The 27,220-nt window shown below is 44.2% G+C and overlaps 1 protein-coding gene across 5 annotated transcripts in view; it reads left to right on the top strand.

The window, feature by feature from the left end:
* The window catches only part of GRM7 (glutamate metabotropic receptor 7), a 751,085-nt gene that overhangs the window by 705,655 nt on the left and 18,210 nt on the right, over positions 1–27,220 (top strand). The window contains exons 11-13 of one of the 5 annotated variants that reach the window (XR_011468068.1): positions 688–971; positions 1,077–1,196; positions 3,890–3,975. The exons of 3 other annotated variants lie outside the window; for them this stretch is intronic. The gene's annotated coding sequence lies outside the window, so the exon portion shown is untranslated. Of the gene's footprint in view, positions 1–687; positions 972–1,076; positions 1,197–3,889; positions 3,976–27,220 lie in introns of those variants that run through there. One more of the 5 variants, XR_011468069.1, reaches the window with a different exon arrangement.

Genomic DNA, 27,220 nt, shown 5'->3' with positions numbered 1-27,220 from the left:
CATGAGGTGTTCAGGCAGATGGTTCAGGGCATGACACACGGGAAGCAGCCTGGGCATAATGGGACCGCATCACCTTTATCCCTGCGCCTTTAGCACGGGGCCTGGCAAATCTTAGAAAATGAGCTCGGAATGGAGTACAAAACCTCACATACCACAGGCTCCTAGCCTTACCTTGGACGCAGTACATACCCAGTAAATATCTAAGAGTGGGCATTTATTAAGGAGGATAAAACGCTAAGTCTACAGCTTCAGCAAGTGGAATTGTGTTCTCCCAGATCAGACCTCTGAGGTCACACACGCTGCCCTGGGAAGGCAGCATGTAGCCCTGATGTCACAAGTGTCATCCCTGGGCTGTTGCCTTGATGTTCGATTTTCAACCAGCCAGGCAGGACTGCATCTGCAGGTGTGGAGTTGATGTACCTTTGATGAGTGAACCCCACGTATAAAACCAATCAAGTGTTATTTCTATTTCTTTCCTGTATGGACCACGGATATCTATGCCATTTTTCTTTCAAAGGGCACCGGGACTTCAAAGTTACCATTAGAATTGGATCCTAAGTACTTGTTTTAAATAGCTATAGCTTCTACTTTGGTAAAAACATAAACAATCAATAGGTGTTTTTCTTTATTATTATTATTAATGCATTTTCTTAGAGACTGGCATTAAAGACAGATTTTGTCTTGTAGGCCCCAGGCATCATTTGCATTTGTAAAGAAACTGTGTGTGTCCTAAACCAAGGTCAGTTAATCTCTACAATCTTCCCTCCTCCCAATTACTGTGAATGAGCATCTTCTCTGGACTCAAGTGATGGTGACTTGTTTCTGCCTCCTAAGGACATGGCTCAGCTTCGAGGATTTGTTTTCCTTTCTTTCTTGTTTTTTTTTTTTTTCTTTTTTTTTTAATTTTTTTATTTTTGGCTGTGCAATGGAACTTGGATGCATTTTAAAATAACTTTCTCTAGGAATCAAAGGTAATCATTATTTCTCTTAATGATCCCATGAATATTCTCATTTTTTTTTTCTTTTCAAGTTTAAAATTAGGTTTGAATTACCTTTATGTCTCTGCCCTCTTTCAGGATAACCTCGGAGGACCCCAGCTTCATCAAGAGGGCTGAGGACACGTCTCCAAAGCCTGATCTTGCTGAGCCGTCCCAAGCACTTAGAAGAACATGACAGGAATCAGCAATCCCTTTGCTGTAAGTGTTGGTCCAAGTATCAGTTATGACCTTGTGTGTCCTGTTTTTTTGTTTTTGTTTTTGTTTTGTTTTTCCCTCTGGCCACGAATAAGGAAAACTGGATCAGGGTCCTAACCCTGACTCTAATACTTGGGGTAGCATAGCTTACTCGCCTCATGGAGCTCTGAGTCCCATTCTCCCTGATCTTCAGTTTCCTCTTGGATAAGGTGGGAGCAAATTTCCTTGCTGGGATACCATGGAGGTGGCGTGGGAACACAGAAAGGAAAGCCCTCCTTTACAAAGGGCTGTGTGTAGCACCATTAGTCCCTGCTTGTCTCTGTTTTAATTGGCTTTCCTTTCTCCTCTTTTATGGGTGGGTGCATTTTTGTCTACCATAAGCCATCAGAGTTGGGGGGGGGTGACATCAAGATTGCCCAGGAAGTCAGGCATCCTTTCCTCTGGCAGCACAACCAGCCCTGTTCTTGGGATGGCTCACTGTGGTCCTGTGATGGCTCATTAATAGCTTTTGTCTTGGTGGAATTGACAGGGCAGGCCATCCGTCACTCAGCCAGGCTGCTGCGGGACAGCTAGGCTCATACCCCCTGATATATGAACCACTCCATGTGATTAACTTCGACAGGTAACTTCAGGCCGGCTGGCACGCCGAAGAGCATTTTAAGTACAAATAACAGCTCTGGGATATGTCTTGAGTGATAGAAAAATGACCGAGTGCCATAGAGCCCCTTAATCTTTGCTTGGGAAAACACATTAGGTTCCCTTTGGAGACCAGGATACTGCAACAACATCAATTAACAAAACCTCTCAGAGATCTTCGTTGATACTTTGAAGTTTGGTATTTTTCAAGCTTACTTCAAAAGGAGAACTCCATGGAGGGCCAGGCTCATTCATCTCCATCTTCAAAGGACCTGGCATAGTTCTTTACAGAAATTTAATAATAACAACAACAATATCAATTACCATGATGATAATTGCACCGTATCATCCCTATTGCTACAGCCTTGCAAAGTGCTCAGCCATCCACGGAGACAAAGCTCATTGTCCCCACTCCGCACAGGAGGCACCTGGCTCAGAGCTGGGAGGCAAGATGCCAGGCACACGCCAAGGCCGGGCACAGTGGATGCCTGCACCCGGGTCCTCTGGCCAGAATCCTTCCCAATATGTCTTTCTGAGCGGAACTGAACAGAACGTTTCAGTCTGCATCATCCATCTCATCAGCATGTGTTTGTTGTTCTCTTCAGTTGATTCCTGAAGATGAGCGAGGCCCTCCAGGGCTTCAAGTTGAAAATCACAATCTGATTTCAGGGCCATTTGGAATGAGATGTGGCCTCTTTTTCCTTTTTTTTTTTTCCTCTTAATGATACCGCAAATGATGAGACTACTTGATGCTATTTCATCTACTCTTGGATTCTTTTGATCGTCTGAAAATTAAAGAGTATAGTTCCTGCCTCCGAGAACATGGCCTTCTAGAGCTGGAAATGCTGAACTCTTGAGAAGTCATTGAAACCCACTGAATAACATAATCAAGACCTACAGGTCATCCAGGGCTGAGCGCAGCCTGTTCGCAGTTAAAATCACAAAGCGTCACCTACTGATGGCTCTATGCAGACACCACCTCTGCATACGGTGATGAGGTTTGGCATGGAAACCTAAGCAAAGGACAGATCCAAAAGAGGACTTGGTAGCATTAAAAATGGACATTTTCCTCTCCCACGAATGTGGAAAGCTAAGCCCTACCACAGCTTCATCACCCGTTTCTTCTCTCCCTTCCTTCATCATAGCAAGGCTGTAGAAAGACACTGGCCACAGGGCTCATTATCATCTGTGTTAGCTAAAACATTTGATGAAGCTGGCCACCTAGGATTAGCATGAAAAATGCTAGGTTTTTGTTCTGGGAACTTAATTCCTCTTTCCCTCATTCTTGTCATGTTTGCAAATTTCATTTGCATTTGCATTTCCCGGGGTTTGCCAAAATCCAGACTGAGACTTGAGCTGTTGTTTCCATTCAGGTGAAAAAGTGCAACCGCACTGACCATCTGCACTGGCCTACAGTCAGGCGATTGTCCCAGGCAAGTTATCGTTTTTGCATCCTTCTAAGCATCCCAGGGAGGCTCTGCTACCCAGCCCGCCGATGCATTCAATGAATGGAACAGACCTTGCCCCGTTTCCAGTATGGGCTTAGTCCTGGGTGGTCCTCATCACGTACCAGCAATGCCCTCTCGATATTCCAAAATAAGGAAACATTATACTGAAACAAGTCTTGAGACCTTGGCCCACTGGAACCTTTTCTTGGGGCTTTAAGAATTACATCAATGCCACAAAATGGGGGAGGAATCCTTACCCTGACGCACCCTTGAGAAAGCCAGTCTCCTCCTGAGTACTGAATTCTTAGTCTCTTCTGGGTCAAGTAGCAGGGACAGTAGCCCTAACAGGGCTCCTACCTGACATCCATATAAAGGAGAACAAAGTGGAGTAGGGGATCAGCGTGTGGGACTATGGTTTAGGTCACGCAGGCTGAATGCGTGACACCTCCCTGTGCCTCGGGGCACTCGGTGGGTAACATGGTGGTTGTGAGGACCACAGAAAGCACAGCTCTCGGACCAGCGTTCGGCACGGGGGGTGTTCAGATGGTAGGCAGCAGTGTTGCCATGGTGTCCCCTAAATTAACTGGATGTTTCTGCTTGTGTTCCCTCTAGGAAAGAATTTGGAGATTCCCGTCTGATCCTCTGCCCTGCCATCTCTTGTACCCATTCTCCTTCTGTACCATCCGCAATAAAGAGTGCGTGTCAAGTAATCCGTCTGCCTCTGATTTTTCGTCTGAAAAAACCTGCAGGATTTTCAAACTGAAATATCAATACCTCTCCTGTCTAGTCTTCAACCTGTTTAGTATTGATCCTGTTTTAGAGCAACGGTGTCTTAAAGCCAAAATGTTACTGCGCTCTTAGAGGAGCCACTCAGGAAACCACACTGAGACGCACTCAGCTTTCATTTAATTTCATAACACCACGTATTCCCTGACGGCAGGCCTCCAGGCAGCAACACGGTCACCATCCTGGCGACTTTACATTCAATTACTACCACCTGTTAGTACCAGATATGGAAGGAAACACCAAGGGCCAATTTCAAAATCCGATTTATGGCCAGAAATGTGCCAAGAAGAAATCTGAAATGCACTTGAGTTTAATACTTTGGTCGAATTTAAACCCTTTGTTCCCCACCGTGATGCTCATCAAAACGTCACACATGCTGAACGCTCTCCCCAGGGATTCCGATGCACATCCAGGTTCGGGAACTTTTGTTGACAATCCTGCCTGATAATCAACACCCACATATGGTGTTGATGTGATGCCGATCACACAGTAGAACATTTTTCAGGATATTAAACAGACTGATTTTTTTTAAGTGTTTTCAGGTTTATCGCACCAGCGGCATTCACCACGTTCCCAGGAAGTCCTCTCTGTCTGTCTGCTCGCACTGTGGGAAGCTATTTCAAGGTCTTCTCTCAAGAGATCTTCCAGACTGGTGTTGCAGACTAAATAAAGATGATGCTAATTGCCGAACTCTATTACTGGAGCGGAAAACAGCACCATCTTTGTTTGAGGCTGCATCTCCATGACAACACCGAATAGAAAACAGGGGAATATTTCTTTTTTCCTGAGCTCAGTGGGCCACAGGATGTGTAGGCAAAGGGAGTTGACACATCCTTATGCAGTTATTCCAAGCGACTCAGTAGGGCAACTCTGAATTTATTTAGCCCTGAAGTCCTCAAAGAGTATACTATTTTTAAATGGTTTTTCATGTTTTGATCGTTTTCATGCCTTTCTGCCCAATCAGTGAGCAGGGTTGAGATGACCCGTGCTGCCATGTCTTTGTGGTGAATAAATTCACCGCCATCTTATGGAGAGGCAGGCTGGTACACAGGTTAAGACTGAGGGTGCTAGGGCCCTTACTCCGAGGTGCTAAATCCAACTTTGCTCTGCTCTAGATTGTCATGTGGGCTCAGTGCTTACTCTCTGCATATCAGTTGCCTCATCTGTAAAGTGGATATAATATTAGTAATTACCTCCGAGAGTTGTTCATTAGGATTAAATTAGTGCATATAGCCCGGTTGGTGGGGTTCAGTGGTTAAGTGCCGACCTATGAACCAGGAGGTCATGGTTCCCGATCAGGACACATGCCCGGGTTGCGGGCTTAATTCCCAGTGGGGGATGTGCAGGAGGCAGCCAATCAATGATTCTCTCTCATTATTGATGTTTCATATATTCATATATATATATATATATATATATATTTTACAGACAGGAAGGGAGAGGGATAGAGAGTTAGAAACATCGTTGAGAGAGAAACATTGATCAGCTGCCTCTTGCACACCTCCTGCTGGATATTTCTATCTCTCGCTCCCTCTCCCTTCCTTTCTGAAATAAATAAAAATATACTTTAAAAATAAATTAGTGCATATAATGCATAATACAATGCTTGGCATATAATACAATGCTCAATAATTAGCTGCTACTCTTCTAGTTATGAATATTACCAACCGAGCTATAGCTTCTCAGCTTACATGGTAGGCACTAGTCACACTTGGCTGTTTAAATTTCAATTAGCTGGAATTAAATAAAATTAAAACTTGTGTTTCTCAGTTGCACTAGCCACATTCCAACCGCTCAGTGGACACACATATTAGTAACTACCAAGTTAGACAGCGAAGATACAGGACATTGCCATCATCGCGAAAGGTCTGAGCCATCGCCTAGCGATGGTAAACAGGAGAAGGAGACCTTCCTTATTGTAGAGATAGATAGCTTTTGTTCTTAGCACTCTCCATTAACTGAAAACACAGTCTCTCATGAGAGCATGGGGCCCATTTCTTGGAGTATTTCTTTTATAGCCTCTAAACAGTGGCTTACATTGTGGAGTGGGCAATAAATACTGTGAACTAACAACAAAATGTTTTCCAAAAACGGTTTCCTCTCAGTTGGGAAGATCCCCTCCATTCCTTTCATACACGATTTATAAGGCTCCGTGGCAGCTGATTCTGAAGTTGCACATAATTCTTGGAAAGTAGGCAAGGTGGCAGCATGGACTCACCACGTGTCTGGTAGTGGGACCCTGTAGCCAGTAGAGAGGATGGTTTTCTGAATCACCGCCCAGACAGAAACCATGTGTCTGTTCACGTGTTGTACCCACGTTGTTCAAGGACAAAAAGCCGAGTTCAGTGTTCTAGGGAGTGAATACGGGCCTTGGCACAATCTCAAACAGCACTTGCGGGCACTTCTCACCTGTGATTGGCCAATTTTGGAAACCTGATGTCAGCTGGGAAATGCTTGGTCCTTTCCTCACCGTCACATCACCGTATCGTCCGGGGCCTGCTTATGGCCAGCTGCAGGCATCAGTGCCCGGTCGCTGCCTCACCCAGTGTTTAAGGATGAGGGAGGATACAGGCAAAAAGGAAAAGTCTGTCCTTGACAAGCAGACATTCTATGTGGATCATGGACAGTTAGTAATGTTACGCATTGTTTAGAGGGATCTCTGCTATCAATTTCTGTTTGGGGAGAACTTATGCAATTAAGCCAGCGTGGAACGTTAGGAACAAGAGACAGTGTACCACCCTCACCCCCAGGCCAGCTCTATGCCCCTGAAGAGAACCATCTCCCAGCATCTCGGATGCTCATTCCAGAACTTAAGCTATAAAACGGCTGCAAAGGGGGAGGGAAAGTAGCTGTTGCTTTCTATTTCTGAACTTTTAAGTGCTCCATTTTTTTTAAAGGAAAACACACAAAATTGATTATATTGATCACTAAATAATGCCAATAAAGTAGTATCAATGACCCCATGTTTTACAAGTGCAGAAAAAAGATAAAAAGAAAAATATAGACAATTTTTTAAAAATCACTGCATCATCAATTAACTGTTACAATCAGCTTGCCTTTATAACATTTTATAGTTTTGTTTTCTCATATGCCCACACACACAGCATCTCATTCACCACAGGGCGTCACATAGAGGGAGGTGGCGATGTAGTCTGTAGATATACAAACTATATAGCTCAGGGGGTTCCAGGTATTAGTGACGGAAGTAGCTTAAGGACCCATCACACCCAAGCATCTCTTTATGAAAACCTGCAGTATCTTTAGACTGACAAGTTCACATTTACACCAAGGAGAGAAAAATCCCTCATTATAGAAGATTCAGATTTATAGTGCATTCAGGGGGAGGGGGGAGAGAGGGAACAAAATTTTTTTAATTTTACCTATAGATGATCACCAGCAAAGAGTAGCCACTGGTGGCCTTATCTACAGAAAGCAAACAATCCAGAATGGAGGAGAAAGATAGATCACTGAAGACGAGGAAGTGGATTATCCACAGCAGATAACAACATCTGCTTTGTATGTGCCCAAGGCCAGGGGAGGGGTGTGTTGTGTGTGATGGGAGGAAACAGGGCTCTGTATTGCACTTTGTTAAGCTGTAGTCCTCTGGCACCATTAGAGCATGGTTTAGAGATGCTGCATATGCCAAATTGAAATCTGGGCTTCTTATTGTTAAGCAAATAGCCTTGTGATGCTTACTAAAGAGAGTAAATGCAGTTTGAAAAGAAAGAGAGAATTCAGTTTTTCTTTTGTCTCTACTCCTCTTCCTGTCAATGGAGCCTGACCCCCAGGAAGGGGGTGATTTATGCAGCCTTCCTTGTTGTAGGGCCTGGGTTTAGAGAACCTAGACAGGAATGGCCTCAGCTCCTCCGGGAGTTCACAGTGCAGAGAAGAAGGCAGAACATCTGACTCCTGTCAGACAGGATACACGGATGCACAGAAGGATGTAGAGGCCTGGGAATAGCCATTTGCTCTCATGGGGTGACAAGGAGACATTCTAACTGTGGCTTAAAAAGCAGGCCAACATGACAGAGGGTGTTCCAGACAGAAGGACCATCCTATATGAAGTCACAGGGCATGAGCTGGTGCCAACATTATTAGAAGCTGTGTCAGGTAGCAGATCTTGAGTTCTTTCTGAAACCCAACACTATTCCAAGTACTTAACATGTATGAGCTCGTTTAGTCATAAAAACCTTATCGGATATGCATCATTAGGCCCATTTTACAGATAAAGAAAGTGAGGCACAGAGATTTCAAATCACTTTCCCAAAGTCACCCAGAGAGTAAGTTGTGCCTTCTGAGGCCAGAGGCCATGCTTCTGGCAGCTGTAGTGCCCCCTGCAGTGATAAGAAAACGGAATGTTTGAGGAAGATCCTGTAGCTACACCACAGGGCTTCTCCACCATGGCACTAGTGGTAGCTGGGGCTACACAGTTGCATTTCAGAATGCTTAGCAGCACCCCTGACCCCTAACCACTACATGCCAGAAGCATCTCCATCCTGCCATAAACGTCTCTAGACAAATGTCCCTCGACACTGTCAAATGTTCTCTGAGGACACAGATGCCCAGTTGAAAACCACTGGACAAGCACATGGTGTGTGAGGCAGGAGAAAATATATTAGAACTCACTGCAAACAGCCTGCAATTCTATCCTGATGGCTGTGGGAGTGAGCTCTGCAGAGAGAATGGGGCCTGTCGGGGCTTCACCAGTGGGGAGCAGCAGAAAACAGAACCAGGAGAAGCATTAGGAGGTTCTATGAGAGACAAAGCAGGCTTCTGAGTTCTCAGCTACAAACAGGATGTGTTCCCAGACTTTATACTTTGCGTGTTCAGAAATCCTAAAGCTACAGATAGTGAAGGATCTTCCATAAGAACAGTGCAGAAGTCGGGCAACCATTTCACCCAGTGTTCCCTGGAAGGCAGCCAATCCTTGATCTGAATGCTCAAAACTCAAAGCATCATTTCAGCTAAGAAAGCCTCTGAGTCTGGGGAAACACTAAACACCCTGTTTTCTTAAGAAGCTCCCATGTCAGATTCCCTGTCGCTGCTTGAGTGTGAACACGATGTGTCAACTTTGTAGGGACATTTACTGGACACTTGGTAACGTGAAAAAAAATGGAAATATTCTTCTCCCAAGGCCCTAAGTGGACAAGATGTCAAGCCAAGGAGTGTGTGTTCCAAGCAGAACTTTGATAAATAGGAAAAAAGATCTATGCACCTTCTAAATATTCTAAGATAAACATGTCACTTTTCTAAAACAAAAGATGGCTTTCAAATTATCTAATTCAGAACTGTACCTCAGGTGGGGAAGAAACATTGACCTAAGGGTACAGTTCCATGCCATCCTCAAACCTGAGCCTTCTCCTGCCCTGTTACCTGCTTTGGCTTCCAGTGAGCTCTTTATTGTGTCCCTGGGAAGGATTAGGAAGGATTCTTTGCTTACTCTCATTACAAAACTGCCATTCCCATTTGGAATTGAGTGTCGCTCCAAGCCTCTAGCCAACATCAGAGTTTTTAATATGGATTTCTATGAAGAATAACTCAATTTCCCATGAAAAGTCCTATGATGCCAGAAGAAACAAACATTGTGTCTCTGACAGAAAGCCAGCCTCAGGTCAGAGTCAAGGGCTTTCGAATCAACGTGGCATAACTCTGACACAAGCATCTTCCTCTCTCAGCTGCCTAGTCTGTCAACATGGGGATTTGAAGTCCCTCATCCACCAGGTTCTATGAGGTCGCATGAGATGGCAAACACTGAGGTCCCAGGATGTGGTCTGAGGCATGGCTGACATCAATAATTGGTGTCCCCTCCCATTCGGTGTTTAAGAGAATCATTCAGGACTTTGGAGAGATCACACCTACCTGGGAACTCTTGGAGACGCTTGTGTTCAGATAAGACCACGATCTGCCTGCAACAAGAGCACCTCCCGGCCACTTTGTGACCCTCCCTCAACTCAAGGCAGAAACCTGACCCCCACAGCCCATCCATCTCACTGTGATCTCTAACTGGGAGGACTGGGAGGCCGCTGTGGTGGGATCCAGGCCTCTGCATCAGCAGTTCTCCTGGGAGCAACAGGCCCTCAGCTCGCGTGGTAGTGGGGGAAATAGGTAACAGAGAACATTGTCTTCAACAGCTTTGTTTTCAAAAAGATACTCAAGTAGAAAGCTTCAGCCTAGTTCAGGCATTCCACTAATGACTTGAAATTTGAAACAGCTGGGGTTTTTTCAAGCTTTACAGTGTGTCTTAGAAGATTGCTAAGCTTTTAAATCCTTCATAAATAGTAAATAGATTTATTCATAAATGTCCTGTAAAATGAGCTTTGTTCCTTTCATTCGGAGGGAAGTTGCAAATTCTGATTAAACATGATAGATCATTATACAGCAAGAGCACCTCCCGGCCATTGTGCGGGGAGAGCAGCCACCGAGAAGTGCAGTTTCTGCTCTGATGAAAGGCACGTAAAGACATCAAACCCCAAACATCTGCCAAGCACTGTTTGGGGGGAGGAAGGGGCCACGGAGCAGTGTCTCGTGGCAGTGTAAGGACAGCAAACAGCCGGCATGAATGTAAGCAGTTACAAGGTGTCAGGAAGAAATTCAGATCACAGGATTAGGTGATCAGCCCTCATTTCATGGGTGACTCCTTCCTTAGAAGTGAAAAAGCTTTCTTCTTCTCCAAGACAGATGTTAACAGAACAGAAAGCGAGCAGCCAGAAAGTGCAAATGATAAAACCCCAGGAAGGCAGCGCAATGAAGCATTCCCACCCCTTTCCTCCGGGGACCAGGAGCGTGACATTGCTTAGACTAGTTGGGGACAGTTGCTATCCAGCTTGGGTTGGCACTGGAAGCAGCCCGAGACGTGCTTGGGCCTGCGCAATAGTGAGGGGCTTTGGCAGAGCTACAGACAGGACCCTTCTGGCACGCCACCCAGCCTTCCCAGAAAGTGCTTTCATTCTTAACACCATTGATTCTCCGTGGCCGCTGTGGGCCTGGGGCTGAGCATGCGTGCAGAAGATGCATGCAGTTGCCTTACCTGCACTCCATCCCTCTGGCCTTAGTTAAGAGTTGGAGGAGGAGTGTAGATACACGGGTGATGATATCACTCAGAAAACACCCTCTTAGCCTAGAGTGGAGGGTCAGTTTATAGGGATTCCTAACAGGAGGGATTATTTGGCAACTGCACACGAAATTGAACAGAGCACAGTATTCTTCTTGCCATGCAGGCCTGCTAATAATCATCCCCAAGTAGACATATTCCCACGCTAAGTTCCATAATGATAGGAGGTGTTTTTTCTCCTTGACATTGTGTCACCACCTCCTAGCGCAGCCCCTGGCCCATGGCGGCTGGCAATCCCTTTCAGAGCTGATATATTAAACACCATAGGAGTGGTGATGCCTGTACTTCCAACTAAGGCGAATTCAGACACATTGGATCTATAGGGAAAAAAGGGTGGGATGATAGAAGGAAGCGAGGGAAAGAAAGCCTGCTCTTCTTGCTTTCCCTGTTCAGTCAATCTAGGGCCAGGCCTCCACTCCTGGGGGGAAGTGAAGCCTCAGCAAAAATGCAAGGAGAACCCCAGGAAGTAACTCTGGGCTCTTCAGCTTCCACAGTAGCAGGCCTTATGGATAAATGAATAATGTGAGGCAGGGCTTCTCAAATTTTAATGTCCATATGATCACCCAGGGGTCTTGTTAAAATGTAGCTGTGGATTCACTGGGTTGCTTAGACTGCATTTCTAAGGAGCTCCTGGTGCTGACCATGGTGCTGGTCCTTGGACCACACTCTGGATACATGGATTGACTATCAGTGATGGCGAACCTTTTGAGCTCGGCGTGTCAGCATTTTGAAAAACCCTAACTTAACTCTGGTGCCGTGTCACATATAGAAATTTTTTGATATTTGCAACCATAGTAAAACCAAGACTTATATTTTTGATATTTATTTTATATATTTAAATGCCATTTAACAAAGAAAAATCAACCAAAAAAAATGAGTTCGCGTGTCACCACTGACACGTGTGTCATAGGTTCGCCATCACTGGCTAGACTGTGCAGGAACATTCTGACATGCCCAATGCTTGCCAGGCACGCGGACTTTTAAACCTAACTCCTTTGACAAGTGTGAGTCCACTCAGTGAATCGAACCTCACCCCTCACCGAGTCATTGTAGAATTGAATTAAAGAGTGAATGTGAAAACTTGGCATAATTCAGGTGGCTATTATTACCTGAAGGTGTTTCTGTCTCAGCAGAAAACATAAAAATATGGCAAGTTGTAATTACATATATGAGGTGTTTAGGTTTTCTTGCAAGTACAATGGTTTAAAGCACCTGAGTAATAAAAGACAAATAATAGAGTATTCAAGCCCCATTTACACTGTCATGTATACTGATCTTAATTGCAGACTGCAGATTTTCATCTAGTTGCTAACAGTAAGTCAGCTCTTAAATAATAAGGGGGAGGAAGGTGTGTGACTTATGAACAGTCTCAGAGTACAAAACCACTTCTGTTTTTCATATGACATTTCAAAACTCAAAAAGAATTTCAAAAGAGAAGGATGGTAGTAGTAGCTAAACTAATGCAAATACTAGTCCAACATTGAAGTCTATTTTTTTAAATTTACTTTCATTGTTGAGGGTATTACAGATGTTCCCCATCCCCCCAATTTGAGCTCCCTGAATGTGGTTCCTGCCCCACCCCACTGGCCTTCACCACACTATTGCCTGTGTCCCTGGGCTGTGCATATATGCATACAAGTTCTCTGGTTAATCTCTTCCTCACCACCCTCCCCTCTGAGATCTGTCAGGCTGTTCCATGCTTCCATGTCTCTGGACCTATTTGTTCATCAGTTTATTTTGTTCATTAGATGCCACATATGAGTGAGATCACGTGATATTTGTCTCTCTCTGACTGGTTTATCTTGCTTAGCATAATAATTCCAGGCCCATCCATGCAGTCTCAAAGGGTAAGAGATCCTTCTTTTTCTCCAGCTGCATAGTATTATAACTGTGTAAATATATATATTTTCTATCCACTCATCTACTGATGGGCACCTGGGCTGTTTCCAGATTGTGGCTATTATAAGTAATGCTGCTATGAACATAGGGGTGCATCTATTCTTTCTGATTGGTGTTTCGGGATTATTGGGATACATTCCCTTAAGTGGGATCCCTGGGTCAAATGGAAGTTCTATTTTTAATTTTTGAGGAATCTCCATGTTTCTCCCTTTCTCCCTCTCTCTTCCTTTCTCCTCTAAAAGTCAATAAAAACATATCCTTGGGTGAGGATTAAAAAGAAATTTTAATAAACCCTAATATTTTCAATTATTTTTTCATGAAAACTCAAGCTTGCTAGACATACTCACTATGATCACCCCAAGCTTTGAGTGATTCCCCCAGTTCTAAATTCCCCCAGATCCATTAACACTATACATCACAGGAATCCAAGAGAGCAATACCTTATCCTACTATGCAGTCCTTGGATATCAAGGGCACTTTTTGGAAAAAGTGGCTCAGGACAAATCCACTAGGAAAAACATTTGAAAGCACCTCCTCCTGCAAATGATGATGTTAAAAGGTTATGTTTACTCTATAGTCACTCATTCCAACAATATTCAGTCTGAAAGGGACAGCTGTTAGCATCCTGCATTATAATCATTATCAGAACAAAGTCTGGGTTGAAGCCTACATGCTCTTGTAAAAAGTGCAGAACCGCCGAAACCGGTTTGGCTCAGGTGATAGAGCGTCGGCCTGCGGACTGAAGGGTCCCAGGTTCGATTCCGGTCAAGGGCATGTACCTGGGTTGCGGGCACATCCCCGGTGGGGGATGTGCAGGAGGCGGCTGATCGATGTTTCTCTCTCATCGATGTTTCTGACTCTCTATCTCTCTCCCTTCCTCTCTGTAAAAAATCAATAAAATATGTTTAAAAAAAAAAAAAGTGCAGAACCGTGGATCTACCCAAATGCAAAGAACTCAGTCTACTGAGAACATAGATGATCAAATAATAGCTAATAAATGTGAAACTGTAACAGTGAAAGACCTCTGGGAACAAGAAGTACAGACAACTAATGAAAGTTATCTACAGAGATCAAGAGTTGCTTTCATAAAATGGCCTGAAGGATGTGAGGATATAAGTAAACACAAAGTGTGGGGAAGCCATCCAGGCAAAGGGAAGAGCATGTGCAAAGGTCCTGTTGCAGAGGCCTGGCAAATATGAAAGACTGAACAGAGGCTTGTGTGGCTAGAGTGGAGAGAGAGAGCGAGTGGAGAAGTGTGACTCAAGATAAAGCAGGAAGATAAGTGTCAAGTCAGACCAAGCCTCATAAAACAAATTAGAGATGTTTGCCTTTGTTCTAAAAGCAATGGGGAGCCATTGAAGGCTTTTAAGAAAAAGAGGTGAAAAAATAAAAACATAACCTGACTCACATTTTTAAAAGAAATCATTCCAGCAGAGCAATAGCTATATGCAAACAATCAGGATTCAGCTTGAAGATATTTTATTAGTTATGGTGGTGATGTTGGCTTTGACTACAGAGATGGTAGTGGAAGTGGAGAGAAGTGAAAGAAAAGTGCAGAACCATGGCTGTACCCAAATGCAGTATTTCAGAGGCAAAAGCAACCAGATTTGGTGTTGAGTCCGCTTCCAACTCTACCTCTCCACCCATAAGAAAAGCCACCGACATGGACTGTAGTGCTTACCTACCTACTCAGACTGACTTCTGTGGCCCCAGACATGGAAACATAAAGTAGGTTGATGCCACCTTAACAGAGCTGTCGTACCCAAATCCTACTGATTTTATCCTGGATCACTTATCTGTACTCTAGAGTAGAGGGCGAATTCTCCAATGCACATGGCCAATCATTTGGAGGTCTTTGCAAAGATATCTCTGTCTATCTGTGTATGTTCTATGCATGACCCTATGCAGAATCTCAATAGTAATTTATATTTGTCTGAAGAAGTTCGGCCAGCTACAAAGTTTAAAGGAAGCAGTCCTCAAACGTGTCTCCAGTTCTGATACTAATTGCAAGTTTGGAGAGTTTATAAAACCACACTCAGATTTGATCGTTTGCTAGAAAAACCCACTGAAAGCTGTTTACTCACATTTGTGGTTTAACAGGGATTAAAATCAGCCAAGAGCACCAGGACCGAGTCTGGGAAAAGGACCAGATATGCAGCTTCCTCCGTCCCCTCCCCATGCAAAGAGATGTATTACTTTCCCGGCATCCACGTGTGACAACACACAGCTCTGCCAACCAAGCAGGCTCTCCCCACCTCTGTGTGCAGAGATGTTATTGGGGCTCATTATATCTGGATGATTGATTGATTGCACTCAGTCTCCAGACCAACTGATACCCCATGACCCAGAGCCCCGACTCTAAATCACATTGTTACTATCTGGCTAGCCCAAGGCACGCAGGCCAACAGCAATTACATCCCAGGAGCCAAGAGCAAAAGGCCCGACATACTTAAATTTTTTAGTGCATCATACTCCAATGACATCAAAAATTGATGATTTATGTGACCAATAGTGGAAACGGAGCTCAAGTCAATATTGCATTGAAATAGGAGTAAAAGGTTGTAAGAGTAGACTATTTTTCTTATAGGAAGCAGATGAAATGAACCAAGGTTAGATTCCACCTTGCCCAGAACTAGTTTTATACCTACTAGTATGAAAAGCTGTGTCTTAGAATTTCTCTCTATTCTCTCTTGCTGGACTCAAAACCCTACTTCCTGTGGTCATCTTAGGGGAAACCTGAATTTTGAGATTGCCTAAGAAGGAAGCTGGTCTCCATTTCAGCATGGTACTCTTCCCCCAAGTCCTAGGTTTCTTGCTTTAGTTGTTTCTTGCCTACTGAGTCAGGTAACCGGCCAGAGACTATGGTCTTCCCTTCGCCCATCTGAGGAGGAACCACAAGAACTCGGAAAGGCAGGACGGTTTCCTGTTTAGCACAACTACTGCATATACTTTGCCATTCAAAAAAAAAATGAAGCAGTTTCCATGGAGACTGACACTTGACATAATGAGTAAATGATGGTGTGATAATCAAGAGCACCATGTTAAGTTGGCATGACTGCTGCTATGCCATCTATTTCCTTTATTGAAGCAATCTATTTTAAAGCACGATGAAAATATTATTTACAAGACGCCCAGCAGATGGTGGAGTCATTATGGCCACCAGAAATTTCCAAAACCATTTAGGCCAGATGCCTCTAAAGCATTCCTAGGAGCTGATTTGACACTCGCTGTCACTGCTGCAGAAATTGAGTCCCCTCCATCTTTTCTGTCCTGTGATGGCTCCCCAGCCAAGACAGAGCCATGGTCAAGTGCTTTGCACTGTGGGATCCTGGGCCGCAGGCTCCTGGTCTCACCCTCTTGCCTCTTGACTGTTCTTTGCAGAGTAGACCGTCTCTGTAGCATCACAATAAGAACGTATCACTATAAAGGCTCCAATTTTTCTTATGTTCCACGCTTTGTAAAGCAAGCTTTTATTGCCTTCCAAATTCATAAAATGGAACTTTGGGGTGTTTATAATAGAAACTTGGGAATCTCAGGGAGCACTCATCTCAGTTAATTTCACATGATTATGAGATTTTATAGGACACAAGTTTCTTCTCTGTCATTTTTATTTGCCTCACCGAATCTCTGATTTCCTTTTTTAACTTCAATCTCAATAAAACATACCTAGTTTTTTGTTTTGCTGTTCTCTTGTTTAACTTTAAGCACACACTTTTATGTATATTGTTATTGAGAATAAGCCCTAGTTTTTTTTTTAAGTAAATTAAAGTTGGTATACAGAAAGCAGTGAACAAAGAATAGTACAGACAGTAAGCAAATATGGCAAAAAATTTAGAATGGTTTGCTGGTTGTGTGGAAAGCACAGGGTGCTATAGTGGTAAAAAGAGAAAGGACCTAATTCTGCCTGGGGAAGTCAGGGAAGGCTTCCTGGGAGAGATGGCATGGGATTCCAATCTCAAATGCTAACTAGGGGTAGACGGGAGGAGTGCACAGTCTGTTGGATAAGACAGAGGGAAATCAGCTAAGAATCGCACATTTAAGTTCATAGATACAGGAACAGGAAATTGAGGGAGTTTAGAGAGCTAGCCCAAACTTCCATGCACAGGAGCAAGGGAATTTGCCTGGAAGATGGCCAGGCGTGATTTGGATGGAGAGTTGGAGGGCCGTAGGGGAGGGTAGCTCTCATTGTGGTAGCCTGATGCATGATGCTCTGTGGTCGGATAATGTACCCCAGCTCACTCAGCAGCCAGCTACGAGCCAAAGTAAATACCTGGGGTGACACGTGGGTTAGTGTGGGTTAGGTTTAAATTAGGCTGGACTTCGATCTCAGAAAACCCACATAATTTATATAAAATATGAAACTATCATTATATATAAAAATGTGCAAATTATATTTAATTTTTACATGTTTGTGTGCATCCAGTTTACAAACCACATTATAAACATGACACAGGAGGATCATGAAGGGGCCCAGGGGGTACGGGGCTGGGGTGGCCGAGTGGGCTCCTCCCTCTGTATCAGCCAGAGCAGCTTCTCCGTATCTGTTGTCTCTTTGGGTTGCCAGGTAGGATTGCGTTAGGGTTCTGAACAAGTTTGAAAATGTCTGCTATTAAACTCCCTGCATTGATTTGGAGAATGTTAGGTTGGGGGAGGGGGTTAAATTCATCATCTCTGAACCCCTTCTCTCCATACCAGGGAGCTGGCATCCACAGGGGGCAGCAAAGGTATCTGTGCAGACGGGTCATCCCACTACCGTGGCTCCTATTTCCACTCCCCACACTCAGCCTTGGGGTGCTATTAGCTGCTCCCCCGCCTGACCCACAGCCCCTTTCTTCCTCATGACCTGTGGGTGTTCTGAGAATTCAGACGGGCCCTGGGAGGGACCTCTGGAATCTCAATGCTGACCCGCCATACTACAGTATAAGAATTATATGATTGCATCCATTCGCACTTTTGTTTGCAATTTTTAAAAAGGTCCAGCATGTTTCCTCCTAAAGCATATTCAATAGCCATAATCAGCCTCATTATCAGGACAAAAGAATGCGTAATGCCAAAGATATTTTCATAAAAACAAAACAAAACAAACAAAAATTTGAAAACCTCACAGGACCCATTTTTGCTGCAGCTAAGGTTTTGTACCAAGTGCAAACCTGCCTCTCACAGGCACAGTACTCACAGAGATTACCCGTCATTTTGGTTACAGGTAATTTCCGGGGGTCCTGTTTTACCCTGTCATTCCTGTGTCTGGGACAGAGCCAGAAAATGCCACCAGGAGTAAATCAGGAAGCCAACCAGAGCACCAGAACCACAGGAGAAATCCAAGGCCTAAGGCAGTGGTCGGCAAACTCATTGGTCAACAGAGCCAAATATCAACAGTGCGACGATTGAAACTTCTTTTGAGAGCCAAATTTTTTAAACTTAAACCATATTGGTAGGTACATTGTTATTAACTTAATTAGGGTACTCCTAAGACTTAGGAAGAGCCACACTCAAGGGGCCAAAGAGCCGCATGTGGCTCGCGAGCCACAGTTTGCCAACTACGGGCCTAAGTGAACATTCCAGGCCAGAGAGCATCTAAGTAGACAGGGTGGAGAACAGGTAGGGCGTTGGTCCTACCCAGATAAGTGACAAGAGAGGTGCTCTGCTCTGTCCTCGCTTGGCTCAAGCTTTTGTTCCACTGCATAGGTATCCTTGTCCTGATTCATCGGCATGGGGGACAAAGTTCTTGAAAGAACCTTGCTCTAGATAAGTGATGGCGAACCTATGACACGCGTGTCAGAGGTGACACGCAAACTCATTTTTTTGGTTGATTTTTCTTTGTTAAATGGCATTTAAATATATAAAATAAATATCAAAAATATAAATCTTTGTTTTACTATGGTTGCAAATATCAAAAAATTTCTATATGTGACACGGCACCAGAGTTAAGTTAGGGTTTTTCAAAATGCTGACACGCCGAGCTCAAAAGGTTCGCCATCACTGCTCTAGATGCATCTTCCCAACCCCTAATGTCATAATCTGCACCCCATTCATGCTCAACAATATTTATCCCCTCAAATACACCACTGTTTCTGCCAAGAACCTTCCTCCCTCCTCCCCTCATCTCAACCTCAACCTTATGTTGACCTCAGCACTCTACTATTGTCACCTTCTCTGAGCCTTTCTCTGACCTAAGACTGGAATGGCCCGGACCCCCGTGCCCTGCCATAGCCCAGTACCTGTCTCTCTCACACTCTTCTGTGGTTGCCCAGTTTCATTTACTCACACAACTCATCTGTGGCGAGTGGCTCCTAAGTGTCAGGCACAGTGGTATCCATGAGAAATCCTTACCCTTCCGGAGCTTAGGTTTGAGTGGAAAAGAAAGGAAAATAAGTGATGCATGTGCAGTAAATCATTTAGGGCAGTGGTCGGCAAACCGTGGCTCGAGAGCCACATGCGGCTCTTTGGCCCCTTGAGTGTGGCTCTTCCACAAAATACCACGTGCAGGCACACACATACAGGGAAAGTTGTGGAGTGAAAGAAGATGTAGTGTCAAGGATTGAGAAAGGAATGTTTAGATGGTTTGGACATATAGAGAGGATGAACAAAAGGAGAGACGAAACAAGTATACAAGACGAGTGTGGATGGGAGAGTTGGAAGGGGTCAACCTCAGTGAACGTACCTCAATCAGACTGAGGACGTTTTTAGCAAAGGCCAGCTTGGGAGTACCCTAATTAAGTTAATAACAATGGACCTACCTATATAGTTTAAGTTTAAAAAATTTGGCTCTCAAAAGAAATTGCAATCGTTGTACTGTTGATATTTGGTTCTGTTGACTAATGAGTTTGCCGACCACTGATTTAGGGCATAGAGTGTGGCTAGGGGTTGCTATTTTAGATACGATGTCCTGAAGAGTTGACATATGAGATGAGACTGAATGATGATATGGCACAGGCCATGCAAATATCTCTAGAAAAGCATTCAAAGCATCAAGTGTGCAGCACACGTATAGGAAGAGCAAAGGTCCTGTGGTAGGTGGCGTGCATTAGAATGATAACAAGGCAAGTGTGATGAGGGAGGAAGTGGAAGGGAGTGAGTTCAGGGCTGTAGGTTAGAGCACAGCATGTGGCAGTCCGGTCACTAAGGGTGTCATCAAGAGTGTGATGTGACCTGAATGGCCTCTGACTCTATTCAGGGTAAGATTTCTCAGAAACATGATGCTTCAAAGACACAGAAGGCATTCGGGAACATTCTGCCGAATCAGTGAACAGACCACTGACACTGGGCCACAGCTGCCTTCCCGGTCCTCTTGCTGCATCACTCCTGTGTTACATATCAGGACCAACCTTTCCCTGGTTGATGACTATGAAATCACATTGCTTTTCAGATTACTGCAATCTAAGTGAATATGTCCATGGAAAGCATAAACCGATCAGTCATTCTAGCATTTTCAATATGTAATAACAAAGAACAAAAACAGTCCATGTCCTTCCTGCTCTTTCTGCACCTACGTGAACTGCATGGTAACTAAGTGACTGAGCAAGTGCCTGAGGCTAGTACCAGCCTTTGTCAGTTAGTGACTTCCTTACAATGAGCATTTCTGCCATGCTGACCTATGGCCACGCTCCAGGGTACGGCACTATACCCACAGCTTCACTGTGCCTGACACACGGCTGTCCAGGTGGCACAAGCCTTGCTGCCCACCGCACTAGGGTCAGGAGCTGGGAGCATCAGACAGATGGACTCTGGGCTCCCCTTGTCTACTATTTCGATGGCTTTGGGCAAGTTCACCTCTCTAGGCCTCAATTTTTTTAACATCTATAACATGAAAATGATGAAAGATATCTTCCTCATTGCATGTGTGTGTGTGGATTATATGAAACAGTGCTTACAGAGTATTTAGTCTTGATACCATTTATTGGCTACATTGTGCTGTAGCCCCAAATGATCCCCTGGGCTGAACTCAGCAGAAGGGCCTGTTTTGTTAGGTCAACACAGTTTCTCTCTTACTCTGCATCTCCATCCCTCCCTCATCTTCTTTCTTTGTCCCTCCCTCCCAAATACCCTATATCTCTATCTATCTCTTTCTATGGGTAAAAGCCTAAGCGACCAAAAGACCAGTCACTATGATGCACACTGACCATCAGGGGGCAGATGTTGATGCAGAAGCTGCCCTCTGGTGGCCAGTGGGATCCCACAGCCAGCCAAACCTCTGCGGCTGGCCAACCTCCCACAGTCCCTCCCCCTGGCCAGCTGACCCTGATCGGCCCTATCAGGACTGGGCAAGACGGCCCCATAAGCCCTGATCACCAGCCAGGCAAGGGACCCCACCCTTGCACGAATCCGTGGACTAGGCCTCTAGTTTCCAATAAGATCACATTCATAGGTATCAGGAGTAAGGACTTCAATATATCATTTTTGAGGGGGACTAAATTCAACCCATACCTCATCCCCTGTGGAACCCCAAATGGGTATTAATGGTTATAAACCCACCCAGGAGCAGACACAAGTGTGAATTCCAGTTTTACTTTTGATTTCTGCTCTGGCCTTGACCAAGTTACCAGATCTGAACTGTAGTTTTCTCATTGGTAAAACACCTGGCTCATCGACTAGTCTAGGCATCAAGGCCCAATAAAGTTCTTGGAATAACTCATGTTAAGGACATACCAATGATTAAAACTGTGAAAGAAAGAAATGGAGTTGGTCCCTGGGCTGTATGGGTAGTACAGGCCACGAGTGCTGTTCCTTGGCAGTGGTCTGAGTTTGCTTGAGCTACCCCCTGCAAAGCTCCCACCCCCTCCCCCCCGCCCCCCACACACACATACACACATTGCCTGGTTCCTGGTAGTAGGAGTGCAGACTTGGTAAAGAAGCTGATCTGGACATACAGAAGGGCACTTTTAAAGACCACCCCAGCATCTCTTTTTTCCTGGAATTATGCAGAGGAGCCTGTGCATCTTGTGTTGCAGAATTGGAAGGCAGGTGTTTCTGATCCCATGCTAATGAGCATGCATTGCCAAGGCTATCTAGTGAATGAAGCTGGAAATGCAAACCAAAATACTCCACCAATCTTTGAGACCCAGAAAGCCTGCTTATCCTGAATGCTTTAGTAAACAAACTCCCCGCTAGGGGAGAAAATGTTTGCACAGGCTCTCTTTAAACACATGCAGCGAATGATGGAAAATAGAGGCGAGCATGTCAGCATCTCAAACCAAAGAACAACATGCAACCTGGGTCTATTTCAGTCATCTCCACTTTTATGACTGGAATGGTCTCGTAAAAGTGCCAGTCCTCCTTTTAACTGAGTGTGGCATCAAGGCCAGGAGTGATAAACAGAACCTGACAGTGCTGTAAATTTCTAGAAAGGCCCCGAACGCCTTGCTATACTGGATGCTTAGTCTGCAGGCCAGCAGCCGCAGCACCTGGAGCTTGTTAGGAATGCATACATTTAGGTTCCATCCCATTTCACTGAGTCAGAATCTACATTCCAACAAGACCTCCAGGTGATTCACGGGCACATTACAGTTTGAAAAGTGCTCTTTGGCACCAGTGTGCTCTCCCAATCTGCCTCCTGCTGACTCATGTGTGTGTCTAACTATCTACTGAGCAGCCTGTTTGTACCAGCCACGGGCCGCCAGCACATCCTTCCCTCTGGGCAGAATGTCCTCCCCTGAAGAACAGGTTGGATCCTGAAAGCCTAGAACTAAGTCCATTTTCTCCCAAGTCCAAAGAGACCCCCTCGCAAGCCACAGCTAGGATGATCCCCTGGGGTGATGGGTTGAGGAGCTTCTGAGTTGAAGCATGGCTATATTTCCACCTATGTACATGTGCAGGTGGGAAATGCTAAGTCAACCGTGCTCCCAGGCCAATGGCAAAGGAACAGCCACCCAGCTGGTGGCTTCTCTGCCCAGCCAAAGTGGAGGCTGAACTGAGGCTCTTCTTGCCAAAAACAAGGCATTCAAGGCTCTTCCCGGGACCACAAACATGCCTTTTGATTTCAGAGAGAAACAGTCCATCTTTCTCACCTTCTGCTTCTGTGGGTTTTATGGGGCTCCTCACTGAATGGCCCCACAGGGAAGTTTGCAGCCCAATCTACCAATATCTGAGCCAAGTCTGAGCTGGATTCAGAGGTCAAAGTGCTTTGCATCTCATCTATTGAGACTGGAATTTTTTCCCATTGACCAAGCTGCTATTCTCGCTGTTAGAACTTTAAACAAACATCTCTACAAACATAGACACCTAAAATTAAAGGTAGTCTGTTTTCCAACAGAACTGTTTCATAGTAAGTAAATGAATATCCAATAGCCCCTCCCCCAACTGTGGCATTCTCATTTTCTTAAGGACTGTCAGTAGAGCACATGCATTCAGTATTGAAACCCCAATATTCAGAGTCATCTCTCTATCCTTCAGCATAGCACACACAGGCTATCCGCTACTGTGTCTTTAAGCACTGAGTCTGCTTTCTGTGTGTTTTGTTGTCAATCCTGTAGTTTCCATTCTCTATTTTTATTACTGATTCATATAATATTTTTGAAAAAAAAAGTTAGCAAAAACACATATATAAGAGGATTGTTTCTTCAAAGATTTTCCTTGTACACTAAAAGGAAGTGGACTTGGGGAGGGGGAGTTATACAACAAACCTCTACCTAAGGGAATCAGCACATTAATGTGTACCCTTCCTTTGAAATCTTTTAAGGAATGTCTGAGCAATTCTGAATATAAATAAGCTGCTTCAGCTCCAAGCTTTACTTATGACCCAGCTGTCTTTTGGCAGTAAATGCTTCCTTAGGTGTAAGAGTCTCATGAGGGGCCATTATAAAATTTACTAAAGTAGTTAGCAGCTGCATCCGCTGAGTGATGGTAGCACATTAAATATAGTCAATATCCCTTTCCAAGGAGGCATCTTAAGCTTCTCAGAGCCCGATACGCCATATATTCAATGTCAGTATTACTTGCACTCAAAGATGGTATTGCATGCTTTTCAGTTTAAGGAACTATAACCAGAAAATACCACTTTCTCTGTAGGGGTAATGACTTAGTTGATCATTATTAAGTAAGAATGATTAAAGATCACTGGCACACCATAAAATCTTTTAGAGTAAAGAGAGTATTTTCTTTATCTCTGAATTAAACTGGTGTGATGGCTAGTGAGAAAGGAGGCAACATGATAATCCTCCGACCCCCTGCAAGGTCCCTAAGATATTTGTGCCGGTTACGAAAGAGCAGAGAACCATGCCTGTTTCCTCCTAGCTCGGTCTTTTTCACCAACCCGTGTGTTAAAAGGGAGGTCAAGGCGAGGGGAGATTGCTTTTGTCAAAGCTAGAGGAGAAGGAAGCACAGAGTGTAAGACCTCTGACCCCGTTGTCCACCTTGGACAGCAACCCTGGTCAGTTTCTCTGGACCACACTGAGGAAGAGAAACCGAGAAGATAGTTCTGAGCTCCTGTCTCTCAGCTCATGGAAGGAGTGAAATCATAACTGCCACACTGTCCAGCTGGAGGACCTTTCTAATCATCTCTGGACGCTTCTTCACTCTTTGGGTCTGTGGGACTGTGCAATACCTGGAAATAGTACCAATCTGATTTGAGAGGTGGGGAGCACTGAGCTGGTGGGGAGAGGAGCTCAGGGATAGTCACAGAGGCCAAACCCAACACAATGAGCTCAACAAATCTGAATAAATCCATGTAGCTCCAACAAAGTACCTCGTTCTGTCGGAGAATGCTGAAGAGGGCTCTCCAGCTACCCAGGACAGAGCAGCCACCACCACAGTGTGGCTTAAATAGCGAAGGGAAACCACACATGCCCAAGGTTGAGAGTGCAAGTGAAGAGCAGCCCAGAACTAAGAGATTCAGTCCTGCAGCAAGCAAACCAGATCTCTAGAATCCCTTATGGCTCCAAAATAAGTTTACAAAGGAATTCACCACACATTTCTTATTAAATGGATAGCCCTTCTCTTGTAATTAATTTATTTCTATTCCATGTCTCCAAATGTGTCTCTGACAAAGAAAAAGCAATGGAAAAAACAGAAGGCAACAAATGAATGATGGTTGTCAGGGACCAACATAATAGTAACAGCAAGTGCATAGTAAATGTTTGCTAAGTGCCAGTGAGTACCAAGTACTTTACCTATGTAATTCTCAGAGCCACTCAAGGAGTAGGTTCTATTATTAATCTTATTAAATGTTAAGTAAACTGAAGCAAAGAATAGTTAACTACCCAATAAGTAACAAAACAGGGTGTCAGACACCCACAGTCTAGCTCAGCCGTGGGCAAACTACAGCCCGTGGGCCGGATCCAGCCCGTTTGAAATGAATAAAACAAAAAAAAAAAAAAAAAAAAAGACCGTACCCTTTTATGTAGTGATGTTTACTTTGAATTTATATTAGTTCACACAAACACTCCATCCATGCTTTTGTTCCGGCCCTCCGGTCCAGTTTAAGAACCCATTGTGGCCCTTGAGTCAAAAAGTTTGCCCACCCCTGGTCTAGCTCCAGAGTCTCATTAATTAATACTTTCCTCAGACACATTCTGCATATATGTACTGAACAAAGATATAACTTAAAGGTCACAAATTCAGCCTTCTTTTATTATTTTTTAAAAATAATGTTTGTTTCCTATTCCTTCTTCACCTGTGTATGTGTGTGTGTGTGTGTGTGTATGTGTGTGTCCTTCCCTCCTTTGCTCACTTCCACCCCCTATTACAAGGAGATTGCAGGAACTCAGCAGCCCCTGCCCCCCAAAATCAAGTTCCCCTCCACAGAGTCATTTTTCTCCCTCTGATTCCTGACTGGTCTCATTCCTTTTACACCACCAGGCCCTCCCTTTTCAAAGAACCAATCATGCGTTTGGGTTCAGGAGTATCTTAGAAAATCCAAGGTCTAGTTCAAAGGTCGGGCACCTTGGCTAATGGAGAACTTTCTAGCATGCTGTGGAGGGTGTTTTTCTAATTCAGAGACACATAGGATAGACATATCCATGCCCATTTGCATCCCACTATTGGCACACAAGCTGTCTCCTTATGACCCATCATAAAACGCCTGCGCAATTCCCCACACGCATGCCCTAACTACCCAAGGCCTGGGATACACTGATTGCCTTCATTTCCATGTATTCTACCTACAGGGTGAACAACACTTTCAGAATATGGAGTAGAGCCTCTAAATTGACCATTATCCAATACCATTTACAGCGAAAGTGATACCAATGTTTACTACTTTACACATCAACATCTCAAAGCCTGGGGCATATGTTAAGGAGTGGAAAGCATCTGTAAGCTTTCATGAAAAAGAATATGGGCAGAGCAGTGATTGCCTGAGTTCGCCCACTGAGTGCCACAGAGGACGCAGAAATGGGATGAAATAAAAGGCGGCAGCCCAACTCGAATACATAATGTGGTCCATTTGGACATCCCAGTCCTATGGGTTGAATGATGCTGCTGATTGATTATATTTCTACAGTTTGTTCAGTTACAGAAATTGATATGCGGGCTGTATTTATAGAACATAAAAAAAGACAGGTGTTAAGTAAGTGGATTCATTCAAACTGATTTCAGCAACTCTGATTAAGTGGTGAGCAAGGGAAATCGGGTGCCTGAGGTTTAGTGAATTTTCTGGTTGACTGGGAGTTACCTGATACCCTCTCTGTTTCATTTCTTACAGTGGAAATTCTTATTTTCAAAAATATATATTCCATTCTATTTACTTGGCGAAGTGTGCTGAGCATCATTTAATTTTTTTTTTTTTTTTTTTTTTTTTTTGCTCAGGTGTAAGTTCCAAAAGGGTCTCAGGTTCATTTTTGTCACCATTGGTGCTACTGTAGAGAGACTGCAGGTGTGCAAGGCTAGAGCACTGGGTGTCTCCCTGGGAATATATTCATTTCCTGACAAGGAATGGCTTTTCCCATTCCTCTCTTCAAAATGATGATTGGTGACCCATTTCTTCTTCCCTGTCTAAAAATGGATGACTTATAGATAGGGCAAATTGGGTTTTCATTTTGAAATCCTCAAAAATGGGTAGACAATACTTATAAAATTTTGATCTTAAAAAAAATATATTAAAATCTCTGACCGCAGACAGAGGCAAAGCACAACCCTCTTGCTGACCGCAGTCTTGGGAAGATGAAATCAGGTGAAATCTACAGGCGGTTATAGAAGGTCTGGAAACAGCTCGG

This window comes from Myotis yumanensis, unplaced genomic scaffold (genome assembly GCF_028538775.1).
Source record: "Myotis yumanensis isolate MYYU_CA2020_CCGP unplaced genomic scaffold, mMyoYum1.0.hap1 SCAF_14, whole genome shotgun sequence".
Taxonomy (NCBI): Eukaryota; Metazoa; Chordata; class Mammalia; order Chiroptera; family Vespertilionidae; genus Myotis; species Myotis yumanensis.
This window is presented reverse-complemented; position numbering and strand designations above follow the sequence as displayed.